This window comes from Chionomys nivalis, chromosome 11, assembly GCF_950005125.1.
Source record: "Chionomys nivalis chromosome 11, mChiNiv1.1, whole genome shotgun sequence".
Lineage (NCBI taxonomy): Eukaryota > Metazoa > Chordata > Mammalia > Rodentia > Cricetidae > Chionomys > Chionomys nivalis.
In genome coordinates, this window is record NC_080096.1 from 30,404,889 (window position 1) to 30,420,279 (window position 15,391).

Consider the following 15,391-nt stretch of genomic DNA (forward strand, 5'->3'; position numbering starts at 1 on the left):
GACCCAAGAACTTAGGTCCTGATTCAAGCCATGGACCATTAGAAGACACTTAGCAGGAGGGGACATGTCTCCTTGGTGGCCTCAACAAGAACTGCCCATCATCTGCTCTCCCCGGAGAGGGGCAGGTGGATGCAGAGATGACAGCGAGGACCCCAGACAGCTCAACTGGTACCCCAGGGCTGAGAGATGTGACAGGGTGGGCTCAGGAGAGAGCCAATTAATAGGGAGCTACAGGCTGCAGTGGAGACTCGTCTCACACTCCATACCTACACACCCACAGCCACACACACACACACCTCACACAAAGTCACACTCCTTACAGCCACACTCACACCTCACACACAACCACACTCCTCACAGCCACACTCACACCTCACACACAACCACACTCCTCACAGCCACACTCACACCTCACGCACACAAGCACACACTCCTCACACCCACAACCACACTCCTCACACCCACACCTCACACACACAACCACACACTCCTCTCACACACACACACTCCTCACACCCACACCTCACACACACAACCACACACTCTTCACATACACACACTCCTCACACACACAACCACACTCCTCACACCCACACTCACACCCTTACAGCCAGAATCACACTCTGCTCATCCTCAGTCACATTCACACCACAATCATACATCCCAAATACCAACATTCACTCACTGTCCCACATCACTCACTCTCAGTCAGACCCTCACACAACAGTCACACAGCCCCCATCTTTAGTCACCCTCACACCTCACACCAACACCCCCACCTTCAGTCACCCTCACATCAACACCCCCACCTTCAGTCACCCTCACATCAACACCCCCACCTTCAGTCACCCTCACATCAACACCCCCACCTTCAGTCACCCTCACATCAACACCCCCACCTTCAGTCACGCTCACACTCATCCCCACAATCACACTGTTCAAGAACACTCACACCTCCCCTCTTGCACTCATCACACTCCACATGTATATCCTGTGTTCAAAAGAAAAGACAGCAGGCCTCGCGGGCAATGAAGAATGCGATAGCACCCTATGCACAGCGCTGGACTCAGCCTTCACTCTCGTGTGTCCCTTGTGTCCCTGGGACCCTGTCTTCAGGGGCATCAGTTGAGACCTTTCCCAGTGGTGAGGATGGCTTTGTGCTGGAGGCTGTCCCCTGCCACCAACCTCCAGCTGGCTCCACGATACTCACTCACCTCTAAGCACCCTTCCATGTCACACAGCTGCTCCCCACACAACCCTACAGCCATTGTGGCCTCCTCTTACGTGGAATTTATTCTGCTCATGGAAACTCAGAAGCAGTTCTAAGTGTCCGTCCATCTCCACCCCTTCCTCCACATCACACTAAAGACACACCATCTTCTTAGAGAGAGGTTTTCAAAAGGGATCCTTACACCACCTAGTCTGGTCCTGTACCATAGAAGTTGGGCGCCATCTGCTGGGCGGCACGCGGGGAGAGCCAGGGCTAGGAGTGGTGGGGAGGATGGTGAGAGGCAGAAAGGAGGATTCTCAGGACAAAGGAAGACATGTTAAAAAGAGTGGGAGTTGGCAAGAAGAAAGGAAACCAGGCAGGTGGTTCAGGCTCCACCACGACTGACCGGTCGAGAGTGCCCAGACTTGCTTGAAGTTACAGAGAAGTGAAATCTCAACAAGAGGCAAACATCCCGTGCTGTGGGAACAGTTTAGACCAGGAGGTACTAGGACAGGAGATAGGGCGGGGTATCCCCGGTATAGACTCTACAGTTCTAGGACAGGAGAGAGGGCGGGGTATCCCTGGTATAGACTCTACAGTTCTAGGACAGGAGAGAGGGCGGGGTATCCCTGGTACAGACTACAGTTCTAGGACAGGAGATAGGGCGGGGTATCCCCGGTATAGACTCTACAGTTCTAGGACAGGAGAGAGGGCGGGGTATCCCCGGTATAGACTCTACAGTTCTAGGACAGGAGAGAGGGCGGGGTATCCCTGGTATAGACTCTACAGTTCTAGGACAGGAGAGAGGGCGGGGTATCCCTGGTATAGACTACAGTTCTAGGACAGGAGATAGGTCAGGGTATCCCCGGTATAGACTCTATAGTCATTGGCGGCTGTCCGTGTAGAGGACGGATCAGAATGAAGGATAAAAAGACATCCTAATTTCCACTTGCCTTGTTCTTGGGACCATTCACAAGCTGGGAGTGGAGCAAAGAGGGCCTTTGTACTTATTTGTTTTTGAGACAGGGTTTCCCTGTAGAACAGTCCTGGCTATCCTGGAACTCTTTCTGTAGACCAGGCTGGCCTCAAACTCATAGATCTGCCTGCCTTTTCTTCCTGAGTGCTGGGATTAAAGGTGTATATCATCACTGCCCAGCAGAGGGTCTTCATTTTAACAAGATATGGGTAAGAAAGATACACAGAAATACCTAGCACACAGCTGGGACCTATAGATGTAGAATTCTGTGGATCTGTGAAGAGTAGGGTGGCCAGGCAGAAGAATGGAAAGCCACTCAAGAATGCTGCTGTAGAAGAGGCCCGGGGAGCCCAGAGGAAGAGTGTGCAGAAAAAATGCTATCTTAACCTGCCTCCAGCAGAGCAAGGCCAGAGCCAAGAGGACAGAGGACAGGCCTTTGGTTTGGAAAGGAGCAGGGAGGGTCTGAGGCTGGTCACTGAGGGATCTGGAAGAAGCAACCCTGGTTGAACAGAGACCCCATGATTTGCCAGCTCTTTGAAGGCTGAGACGGTGGCTTGTTCAGCTTTGTGGAACTGTTTCCCGTCAATGTGGGCTGGTCTTTCCTCTGCATCCACCCTGTCGGGGTCAGGTCCTTCCTATCAGTCACCCATGTTCATTAGAGCATCCCCAGGGTCTAGCATGGTACCAGGTGCTCAGCAAGTGCTCAGTGCAGGCTCACAAGTTACAGGTCAGAACAGTAGCCAGGGCCTTGGTCAAGTACGCTAGGATCAGACTCAGCACTGGTTTTTCCACCCCATGGGCCCTTAAACACAGGTTTCATCTAATTCTCCATCATGCACAAAGTTGAATGAACATGTCTATGTTGTTGTTCTTTAGTTTTTTAAATTAAATTTTCAGTTAGCATATGAAATCATGAGCATCAGCTTGGCTTTTTTCATACTTATTTCATTATACTTTGTTCCCTCTTCCCCATACACCCTGTCCTCCCATATCCGCTCTGGCTGGTTCCTTTCCTCCCTTTTCTGTTTCCCGTCTTAACTATACAGCCCAGGCCAGCCTCAAGCCTTCAGCTCTTACTGTTTGTGTTATAAGCAGGCACTGCCATGCTCAGATGCTTCCACTTTCTAATGGGAATGAATAGAGCAGAGGCCAGGAGGACTTGGGTCTGACCTCCGACTTTTTCTAGAACTTGTTGGGTGACCATAGGCAGATCACCTCTCCTCCCTCAGGACCAGTCAATCTTTAGTCCTTGAGAATATAAAGCACTTTATAGGTCAGATATTATCTACCCTCCTCCCTCCCAGCTCCTAGTCCTTTTACTCTTGTGCAGAAAGGCAACCGATGCCCAAGGGCTTAACTGACACGGTTAAGGTCTCCCCTGAACCCAGCTGCCACGCAGATCTGCTGCCCACTGGGAGTTTCCCAGTGATCTGGGACCTGCTGCCGTGTGGCAGACAGCGAACAATGGCGTTGCTGTCTACCCAGCCTTTCTGAAACTCTATCCTGGGCCGGGACACCCAGGTGTTGGCAGCTGCAGAAAGCCAGGACTGGAGAGCAGAGAAGCTAGGGGAACCCGAGAGCGTGGATCCTGCTCCCAGCTGCCGGTCACCCCTCCTCTACTGGATGCTTTCCCTTGGAGGTCCGAGACACAGACTTCCCTTTAAAAGAGGATGAATGGCTGACCCTCTGTCTGTTAGGTGACTACAAAACATTCTATTGCTGCAGACCTGGTGTAGGCAACTTGACTATGGGGACCCAAGTAGCTTCTCTAAACCTTACTGCCCACCTGTCTGCTGCAGTCCTGACTAGCCAGTCTGGTTTTGCTCTTAAAAAGGGGCAACTCTAGGAATATGGAATGTATTAGCTGCAGGGAATCTCAAGACCAAAATGCTCTGACTTTCTGAGATTCAGGTTTGAGGCTGACAGTGGAGGTTCAGCAGAGCAGGCTCAGCTCTGGAACTCCCAAGCCCTACTGGGGTGGGCATAGCCTTGTCCTTCAGTCTGGAGTTGGGTAATAATGGGTGGTGTGTGTGTGTGTGTGTGTGTGTGTGTGTGTGTACAGCTGCCAAGTACTTCCTGGGCAGCTGTTTTCTAGTTCTGCTGTAGCTCTGAGCCAGAAGACTCCAAAGCAAAGCAAGTTTCCCAGGCAGCCCTAGTCAGGAGCACTTCATTCCTCTAATCAAAGTGGGCAGAGAACCAGCGAGGCTGGCATCATGCTCTAAGCTATTGGACAGCTGTGAATGGAGAAGGAAGGACCTTGGTGCTATGACATATGACACAACAGGTCTTAAACTGAGGTCCCCTCCTGCACTTGGCTGGTGACCATGCTTGTCTGGACAATCAGTGCATGTGACACCTTGGATTGCGGCTCTAGACTGTCAGGAGGGGTTTTTCAAACCTGAAACTTCCACTAAGCTGACAGGTGTTTGGGACACAGCCCAGAAGAGGCGTGCAACCTCCTTCCTCGGGTTCCAGAGGAGGGGTGCAGTGGGAATGAGATGGCCTGCCAGGATAAGGTGACCTTCTCAGGTTCTGCATGACAAAGATGTAGCAGCAACCACATGGCACTGTCACAAATCCTGTCTTCCCCACCTCAGCAGCCATGTAGACAGGTAGGAGGAATGGTGACCGTGAGCCAATGGGCTGTTGGCGGATAAGCTTGCCCAAACCATCACAGTACTGTCAAATGGATGTGTATTTCCTCACACGGCCTACAAGCATTGCAAAGACCAAATGTAGGCTGTGCTGTGCTAATGACCAAGCGCCACAGAGGGAGAGGAGGTGCCGAGACAGGATGTGGGGAGACCTTGAGAAATGGAAGGCATTGCTCATGGTCTCTGAAGGGTCAGAGGCTGCTGCCATCCAGCCAAAGGTGGCATGAAATTGTTGTATCTTGCAGGTTTTCCGAGAAAACCACAAATCCAGGAAAAAAAACAAAACATCCAAAAATATCTGCGAACTCATATGGCTTTTACTGGGTGCCAACCACTATTTTGAAAAGCTCAGATGTTACCTCATTCCCCTCACATGACCAATGAGCTGTGGGCTCTACCAACTCCTGTTTACACTGAGAAGTCACTGAGTGGTGAATGGAGCTAGAATTTGAGCCCGGGTCACCTGTCTACACAGTGCACGAGCTTAAAGGCTGGTGTAATTATTATTATTTTTTTAACTGTGTAAGACAAAATTCAAGGAGACAGAGAACCAACCTAGAGCTAAGCTGGCTCTAGGTAATTTTCCCAAGGCCTTGCAGCTGAGTCCCCAAGGGGACATCTAACTTTTCAAGGTCAAGACTCCTCCCTCCGCCGAGCTATGTCATTCTCTTGAATAAAGGGATGGGCGCCATGACCTCTAGGCTATCTTCTGAGGCAGAGGTGCTACCAGGCTGCTTTGTACTCGTGTTGCTAACTTTTCCACGCACCATTCAGGTCTCACCCCAAAGCTCTTGCTTCTCTTTCGATTTTGGATAGATAAGGCTTTTCCGTTTCCCCATTTTATTATGGCCCTTTGGCCAAGTCTGGTAACTTGGGTACAATCACGCCAAGCAAGATGGTGTGACTGGAGACGTGCCCACTGGGTGTCTCGGGCACCAAGGGCAGCCTTTGTCTGAAGTGAAGTTCAGGGCCAGGGCCCAGCGGTCAGCATGCTTAGGGAGAGGCAGCCAGAGTGAACTGGTTGACCCCAGAGAAGCTCAAAAAGGAAAGGTATCTGGAGGGGAGGGGCAGGTGCCTCTTATAAAAATAGCCAGCTGCCGACACAGCCCTTGATGAGGGTTTAAAGGTTTGGGAGGGGGACGGCTGAGCTCTGGGGCCAGTGGGGTATTCACATCAGATCTAGAAACAGCCCGGGTTCCTCTCTGATCAGGATTCCGAAGAAATGACAGCATGTCTTGATGTCCTCCCAGGTGGGGGTTACTGAATGTGCTACCCAGTCTCAGGCCTGCTGGGCTGGAGCTTCCACACAGCCGAGACTCTATTCCTGCTCCTAAGTTAGCTTCCCATAGAGTTCCAGCAGTCCTAGCCTGAGCCTGGGGCTAGAGAAAAGCCACGGGACTCTGACCTTGGCCTCAAGGTATCTACAAAGCCACAAAATATAAATGTATCACTACAGACAGGAACAAAGGGCCAGACCTGGCAGAGAGGCAGCAGGCCACGGGTCTCAGGTGCTTTCAGTCAAGAACGCCACTCATCCTGTCTGGGTCCGTGGCCCTACAGCAGCCAGGGTCTTGGTTGACATAGCTCCTGTTGCCACTGAGATCTGTGTGGACGCCCAGGGTCAGGTCAGCCACCTGAGTCCATGTTGGTGTCTGAGAGCCATGCTGCAGTCAAGGGCATATAGATCTGAGTGGCCTGTGCTGATACCTAATGCCATGGTGACATCTGGGGTCGGTGTTGATGTCCCAGGCTCTTGTTACCATTGAAGGTCATACAGACGCCTGAAGTCTGGGGCCATGTTAGTGTCTGAGGGCCACTGGGGCCATCCTGAGTGGCCTGCACTGCCACCTGGACTAACGGTGCCATCCAGACCCACTGCTGCTGAGGACTATGTCTGGATCTGTGGTCCTATAGCAGTTAGAGTCTATGCTGAAGTTCGAGGCACATGTCACCACCAAAAGTCACACAGAAGCTTGGGGTTAGGGCCACAACCTGTGACCTTATTGGAGTCCGGGGGCCCTGCCATCACCAGAGTCATCCTGATCTGAGCCGCCTAGGTTTCTACCCAGAACTAGAATGCCGTCTAGCTGCCTTGAGCTGCTACCAAAGCCATGTCTGGGTCCATTGTAGTTAAGGTCTGTGTTGATGTCTGTGGCCCATGTCACCTCAGGAGGGTCCTAAGAACCTTGCATGATGAAACCAGAGGGCGGTGCTAAACCAGCCCCACCCTTGGCTGACCCTGGGGAAGCTGGCCCTGCCCCTCACTGGACACTGTAACAAGAGAGTTGCCCCCACTCTGGCGCTCAGGAGAGATGGTCCCACCCATCACGATGGGTGAGGGAGAACTGACCCTGTTAGCATGGGCACAGGGGAGCTGGCTCCACCCCTCGCCTGAGGAGGGCTGCCACAGGGGTCCAGACTGACCAGCTCAGTACCACCCAGGCTCACAACTGGACCTTGGGTTGACGCTAACATCTGCCCCACCTAGGACCTGCTGGAGCTTGTGAAGGAACTGGTCCTGTGGAATGAAACCTGCAGGAGCTCCATGACTCGGGGTGGCTGCGGGGGGTGGGGGATATCCAAGAGGAGTTTCGGTGAGGACCCAGTGGTGATGGTGTACCAGAAACCACAGGTCTTGAACCAGAACAATGACTCACTGCAATGAACATTTACAAGTAAAGCTGACTGGACAAAAGGGTCTCCTGTGTGACACACTGCAGGTCCCAATGCCACCGGGAAAAATGAAGGTGCTGGAGAGGAGGGAAAGGTGGAACAGCAAAGAGGGTTTTTGTTGTTGTTTGTTGTGTTTTTGTTTCCTTGTTTTGGTTTGATTTTTTAAAAATTTTATTTCTAGAAGGACACTGCAGAGGTGAGGGGAGGGTATGGGGAGACTGGGAGGTGAGAGGAATTAGGATGCATGATGTGAAGTTGCCAAAGAATCGATACAGAAATGATGTGAAATTTGAAAAGAATGCTACTCATGAGCATCTATGCAGGTGAGTGGGGAAAACCCATCCAGACGTGTGACCTGTGGGCCCTGGGTGGGCACAGCGCAGAAGAGTTGGCAGTAGGTCAGCCTGGAGGCCAGGGAGCTATGGTTTCCTGAGGATCGTGTGGACTGTAACTCCCCTCCCCAAGAGGCTTGGCATCTCTGTCTCCTCACTTGTGTATTTTCAAGCAAAGCAGATCTCATTCTTGGAACCCTTTTCCCCAGATGCCTCATTTCAGGGAGTGGCACCTTCCCGGAGCTCTTGTGCAGGAAAGAGCATCCTGTTGAAGGGCTTGCGGGATTTTTGGATCTTCACAGAGAGCTCGCTCCTCCACATGGTGATTGGGGCTTAAGCGTCTTTTCTTGCAGGCCCTCTATTGAGCCCTGTGGTTCTCAGAGCCCAGGGAGCTCATTGGCAGCCGAGGCTAGAAAGGCCCCACATGTCCAATCATGACTAACAGACAGCTCATCCAAACCTCCAGGCCATCATCCCTATACCATGAGAAACAGAGACTAACAAAGAGCCCAGTATCACAGAGAACCACAGAGCTAACAATGGCAGAGTAGGAACTCACTGGCAGGTCCCCAAACTCCAAGCCCAAGCCTTATCCCTCCTCTTTCAATTATAACCTGGAAAAGCGACCCTTGTAGAATGAATGCCACCTAGTGAGTCTCCAGCTCCAGGACCCACAGCCTGAGATTTCATGCCCTTGTTTCCAAAGAGACTCAAAGATGGGGTGTGTTTGGATCTCCAAGGAGACCTAAAGAGTGTTGCCTGTGAGTCATGACTGAGAAAATTTAGGAACCCATGCTCAACCCTGCCTCCAGACACTCTGTCTGTCCCCAGAGCCACATGTCCTTGGCTGATATGTTCCCACTGATTGTGGCCCATTACAGAAAAAATTGAATTTTCCCTCCCTTTGAAGGATTTGTCCACACCAGGCCATACATGCTCCGTCTAAGCTGGCAGAAAGACCTTATGGGTCTGGAGAGTGGGAATCAAGCTGGTGGAAGCAAGGAATAAGGAAGGGGAGGGAAGTGTCACTTCTACTGAGCACTCCTGTGTTCCAGGAGGTACTGAGACAGCTCCAGTATCTACTCTGGCTGCTTCCAACACTTGTAAGCACCTGCCCTCTCTTATGTGCCCTTCTGAGCCTTGGAAGGCTAGAACGGTGCCTCCACGTAGACACGGGACAGATGGAGCCATGTCCTTCACTGAAGAATTCTTTGGGAGGAGGTGGCATGGCTGAAACTTATTTTGCAAGTCAGTCTGCTAGCTGTCATTTACAAGTCAGTCTACTAGCTGTCATTTACTAAAGATGGGGGGGGGGGTAAATTAGTGATTTTTGTCACTGTGACCAAACAGCTGACAAGAAGCAAAGCCAAGAGGGAGGACAGTGGTGACAGACCATTATGGAAGGGCTGTTCATGATGCCTGTGCAGTCAGTCAGAGCAGAAAGAAGTGAATGCTGGGAGCTCTGTCCCTGGAGTGTGTCTCCTAGGCGACTCTAAGTCCAGCGAAGTGATAATGAACACGAACATCACAGTGGGAAACCATTCCCTTCTGTCCCTTCCTCCCTCTCTCCCCGCAACCCACTCCCCCCTTCCCATTTTACCAGTATACTAATTCTGTGATTTTGTCTGAAGAATGAGAGAAAAGACTGGTAATACAACTTTAGGAAGCAAAGAAATGAGTGGATGGAAAAGATTTGGCCAACCCAAAAAGTTACCAGGAGGGAAAGCATAGAAGCAACCCAACTTAAATCACAGGAAGAAATATTCTTTCTCACATGGTTTCTGCACTCTCCTCCTCTCCCCAAAATCATCTATTCCTGTCAACCACTTTTAGCTGTGTGAAGAAGTACACACAACTCCACACACACACAAAGGTCCTGCTCGGCCTCACAGCATCCGCAGCTGCCACCCTGCTACCCATTCCCCATCTCGGCCGCCTCCTCCTTTACTAGTCCTTTTAGGACAGGGGCTTACCTACACTGCCTCCATTCCTCATTTCAGCCTGGGCCATGGGGAGTCCATCACCATGGAAATAGCTCCCATCACTAGGGTCCCCCACAAGGCTGTATTTAGCAGTCAGTTCCCTGTCCCCACCTCCTTGGGCCTCCAGGTAGTGTATGTACCACTATTGGAGCCTTCCCTCCATGGACAGCCTGCCCTTGGCCTCTAGGACTCCATTCAGCTTTGGGTATCATTCCTTTTGTGTTGCCCTTCTCAGACTCGTCCCCTTCTGGATGCTCTTTCCCTTTCTCTATTCTCCATCTCCCCAGGTAACCCCATCTAGTCAGAGAGTCAAATCCTATCCACACACTGACAAGTCCAGTGTGTCTATTCCAGCTCAGGCCTGCCCCTTTGAGAGCCAGGCTAAGGTACCCATTGCTGATGCCTCCCTGAACATCCTCATGAGGATGAAGGACTGTGCTCTCAAATTTACATGCTCCCCACTGGCCCCAGGGTCAGATCTCCTCTCTCCTAACTTGGTTCTTGTGTTCACCTCTGCCTGCCACGTGCCTAGACATTACTGGGGCACACTCCAGGTAACCACATTTCATTTCAACCTTCCTGTTCTCTTGGCAGGAGTTCCAAGGCTCCCACCCCATCCTTGTCATTGCTCTCACAGCTGGCCTCTGGAAGACACAACATTACCATACAAGATCTAAGGGTAACATTGACCTAACACTAGATGTTCCTTTGCACTCTCAAATCCCAAGGTCTTCACTGCCTTGATGTCCACCGGTTTACTCCAAAACCCATGTCACATTCCCCAGGAGAGACGAAGTGATCAGACCGGAGGACATCGAACAAAACAGGGCAAAGCTAGCATGGTCGGAGTGAGGGTTCAGATACCTCACTCACCAACCCTCAGGGAGGAGGAGGGAAGGGTCAGCTAAGCCCACCGCTGAAGGTCAGAAAAGACTGGAAGTGACAGCTGACTTCTGCAAGGTGCAACTCACTGTTGACTTTGACAAAGCAGCTGGCATGGTAGGAGAGGTCCCAGGCTACCTGGGATGGGGCTGGGTAGGAAGGGGAAGGACCTGGAGTGATCCAGAGTCAACTGCTCTGGGAGGCTTTTGTTTTTTTCTTTTTTAGATTTTTATTTTATATCTATGAGAAGTGTTTTGCCTGCATGTATGTACATATATCACCTGCAAGCCTGTTACCCGTAGAGGCCAGAAGAGGGCACCAGACACCCTGGAGCTGGAATTTTTGATGCTAGATGGTTGTGACCCACCATGTACTGGGAACCACATGGTTCTCTGGAAGGATAGCAGGTGCTCTAACTGCTGAGCCATCTCTCCAACCCCAAGTTCCTTATTTTTATTTCATGTGTATATGTAAGTTTATGTATATATGTGCACCATGTGCATGCCTGGTGCCTAAAGAAGCCAGAAGACTGGCATTGGATGCCCTGGAACTTACAGGCCATTGTGAGCCACCATGTGGAAAATGAACCCAGCAACAAGTGCTCCTAACTGCTGAGCCACCTAACCACACCCATTCCAGGAGGGTTATTTTTATTTATTTATTTTTTAAACAAGGAGTAAAACCTAGCTATCCAAGGAATGATTCTAGAGTGGAAACGAACTTGGGTGTGCTTATTTGAATGACGTGAGGTGCTGGCGGGTTGAGAGGGATGGGCAGGAGCTCTCCTTGGGAACAAAGGTTCTTCCCTGAGCATAGCATCTGGGTCCTTCTGACACAGGCCTATCGGTGAGGGAGTAGGTCTGTGAGCCTCCCTCCTCTACCCTTAGGGATTAGGGAGCTCAGCTCACAGTGAGACTGAGGGATCTCTTTCCTGTGTGTCAGTTCCAAGCTGAGGCTGGCTATCCCTGCTCATGGCCAGCTCTCTGAGGACCTCTCCTAATGGAGTGGGACTCCCTGAACCTCACTTATCACTTTCTCAGACCTCAGCACACACAGCCAACCTGGTCAGGGCATGGGCAGCCAGGTACTTCCTATCCATCCCAGGAGTTTCTTCTATGCCAGCCACAGGGCTGAGTTCCCAGCTTCCCTTGCAGCAAAGGCACTTGAGTTAGAACAATGTGGTCATTACACTCAGGGAACAATATCATTCTATGTGTGCAAACACTGTTTCACAGAAAGCCCTTCCACAACATTAAGGCCAATGCAGGGTGCTGGATGTGATCAAGCACAGTGCCCGTGGGTGCTCCCAGACACTACTCAGAAAAGGCAGGCTTTGTTCAGGTATTGAAGTGGCTGGGAACACAGAGAGGGGAGCAGGGGTCAGGAAGTCAGGGCAGTCGGTAGGACTGAACACTGTGTATAGAGCCCTGCCCTAGAACCAAGTCTAGAAGATACTTGGAATGGACTCTCAGAAATCACCCATAGTGTGCAAGCACAGAGGCTTTGGTGGCTCACAAGACAGCGCTGGTGCTCAGTTTTGAAAGTCAGCTGGATTTGGCAAAGAGCAGGGTCCACAGGCAGCAGAAGGTGATGTAAATATGACAGGTTAGACTACTGGATTCTGCAGGTAAGAGCCACAGAAGGCTAAAGAGGAAGAGCCAGTGGAAAGACACTCAGGGGCACTGACATGGGATGCTGGAGGGCAGGATGCAGAAACAGAGGGAGAAAGAAGCCATTCGGAGTCACTGACTACTTCAGAGAGACACCAGAATCTGGGGATTGACTGGAATCCAGGGAGAAGGTGTTGGGACCATTTGGAGTCCTGGCCTCCAGCTGCTCTTCCCTGCTGTGCTGTGTGCTTGGCTTTCTGATTTGAGCCACTGAAAGCTGTGTCAAAGTTGTTTACCAGCTCTGCTTCTTGAGCACGTGTTGCCTTGCCTTGAGGATCAGGGGATGAGGTTTTTACCTGTTGACCCATAAGCCTCCGTGGTGCTATTCAATAAAGGGCTTCTTTACCAGTGACTAGAGGTGCGTGTCTCTGTTGTGCTGTCTCTGTGTCTTTGTGTCTTTCAATCTCCAGCCCCTTGCCCGAGGCTCACGAACTGAATGGTAGAGCATAGAGCACAGTTGGGTGTCGTGCGCTACAAGAAGGTGTCTGAGGTGATGCTGAGGTTCGAGTGTGACAATTTCATCATCTGAAGTCTGCAGGTTGGGGGAGATGCTATGCCAGGTAGTTTGAATGAGAAGGGCCCCCATATTTGAATGTTTGGTTCCCTGTTGGGGGACTGTTAGGAAGGATAAGGAGGTGTGGCCTTATTGGAGGAAGTGTGTCATTGGAGGTGGGCTTTGGGTTTTAAATCCCCACCCAGCCCTAATCCATCCTCCCTCCCTCCCTCCCTCCCTCCCTCCCTCCCTCCCTCCCTCCCTCCCTCCCTCCCTCCCTCCCTTCCTCCCTCCCTCCCTTCTTTCCCCCTTCTCTGCCTGATGGCTGGGAATAAGATGTGAGCTCTCAGATACTGCTCCAGCACCATGCTTCCTGCCTGCTGCCATGACGGTTGTGGACTCACCCTCTGAAACTGAAAACAAGTACCCAGTCCAATGCTTTGTTCTATAAACTACCTTGGTCATGGTCTATTTACAGCATTAGGAACGTAATTAAGACACTATGAAAGGGAAGCATGGGGCTTGCTTGGCTGAGCTGAGTTTGAGGAGCTGTAGGTCTCCTAGGAGAAGACACCAGAGGCATCCAAAGCAAGAGTCAGGAGCTTAGAAATGGGGGCCCAGTGCTGGTCCTAGATGCAGCAGCAACAGTGATGAGAGGGTTGAAGTCAAAGAATTGGATGATATCGACACGGGAGGCAATCTTGGCCGGAATGAGAGATCTCAGTAGTCAAGAGCTCTGACCAGCCTACCTTGTGACTGCTGTGGACAGCTCAGCTCTTCACATCCCTACCCTGGCAACAGGCTTTGTATTGCTGTCTTGAACTGGTCCACAGGTATGTTAGGTATTTGTTTGACTACAGTTTGACTAATTGGGTCACCATAACTTCTAGCCCAAAGCATCTACAAGGCATGGATTAAATCTATCCTCCGTGATGAATCACATAATCGATCAACTGCCAGATGGAAGGTTAAGCAGAGGGGTGAGGGATATGGCTGGTGATCCAAAGACTCGATGAAGCTGGACACACACACAACCCCTCACTTGGTGCTTGGCTCTTTAGCTCATCCCGTGAACAGGCTCAGTTTGCACCTGCATGGATGCCACGGAGAAAACTAACCAGGAGCAGCTGCATGGAAAACAGAGCAGAGTTCCACCAGTGCTGCTGGCTGAACGTTTTAGTTCTCTTCAGGCACAGAGATGACCAAGATTGCTCCTCCTCCACAGCTCTCTGGAGTAAGTGGATGAGAGCTGAGAGCCCAGGAGGGGGCATTAGCAGTCAGCACACAGTGCACTGCCCTGCTTTCCGTCTTCTCTGATCTCTTGCTGGGCTCAGTGAGCAGGCCTCATTGCAGACCCTTCCCCAGTATGTGTTGTGATGAAACAAGGTGTTGCAAGGATTAAGAAAAGAAAGAGAAGAAAGCACCAAGGCTAAGAAAAGAAACTTCAGTGTGAACAGATGATGGGTCTTAAGTATGTGTTCAGGATCCTGTGATTAAGTCACTCTTGGTGACAGGTGAGACTCGGTCAGTTCTGGTCCCATCCATGAGATGCTGGAGGTGTCCCAGATATGTCTCCTTTTCCACATTAGCAAATACTCCTAGAGGGTAACACCCACCCTGTGAAAGGAGAGGGTCACCAGAAGCAGGGGTAGGAGGCACAGTAGAGCCAGGATAGGGGATTGGAGATGGGGGTTGTGGGATGGGTGGGCAGCTGAGCTAAGGGCAGAAAGGACTTGACTGCTTATACCATGTGACTACTTGGAGGAGTGAGGATGACATGTATCCTAGCCAAGAGCCCAGGGAGGTGCCTCAGATGGAGACCAAGATCTAGACATAGTCGAGGGACCCATCAGTGTCTATGTGATCAGTTTGTGGGAACCACATCCTTCCTTGGCCTCATGAAGCTTATGACATTGGCACAAGCCTGCTGCCATCCTCTTCACAGAAAGGGACGATGACACTGGGTGTGTGTGGGGATCGTCTGAGTGGGACAGAGGTATGTGGACCTGCTACTCAGAGAAAGGGTGACAGTCTTTGAAAGAGGGAGACTCTGAAACAGTGGGCAGGGCTTAGTGACACCCTGCATGGGACACAAGGAGGATGACAACATTGACAGGGCTTAGGAAGGGCATAGGGGACTCGGGTGATGGTTCATCTTTCAGATGGAGGTGCAGGTGTTCATTAAATAGCTAGATGGTGGGGGGTGGCACTTGCCGTGTCTAAGGATTCAGGAACACAGCAGTGTTGGGGTGGGGGGTTGTGATTCAGAACCAGACCTCCCCCTGGAGGAGAATGCCTCTTTGTGCACACACAGAATGCCCTAAAGGGAAAAGATTCTTGACACCATCAAATACCACATAGCTTCTTAGATCCCAGGCAGTCCTGGAACACCAGGAAGAACGCACAGCCACCCTGCCTGGAGCTTGGGACCTGATGACATGAGAGCACACAGCCACATGAGGGCGCTCTAACCAAATGGCAGGCATAGAAAGAAAAAAAGGGCAGAGCTCAGAAGCACC

General features: G+C 51.2%; 1 protein-coding gene across 2 annotated transcripts in view; it reads right to left on the reverse strand.

Annotated features, from left to right (window-relative positions):
* Positions 1 to 15,391, reverse strand: part of Hivep3 (HIVEP zinc finger 3) — a 403,273-nt gene that overhangs the window by 15,825 nt on the left and 372,057 nt on the right. The gene's annotated exons all lie outside the window — the stretch shown is intronic.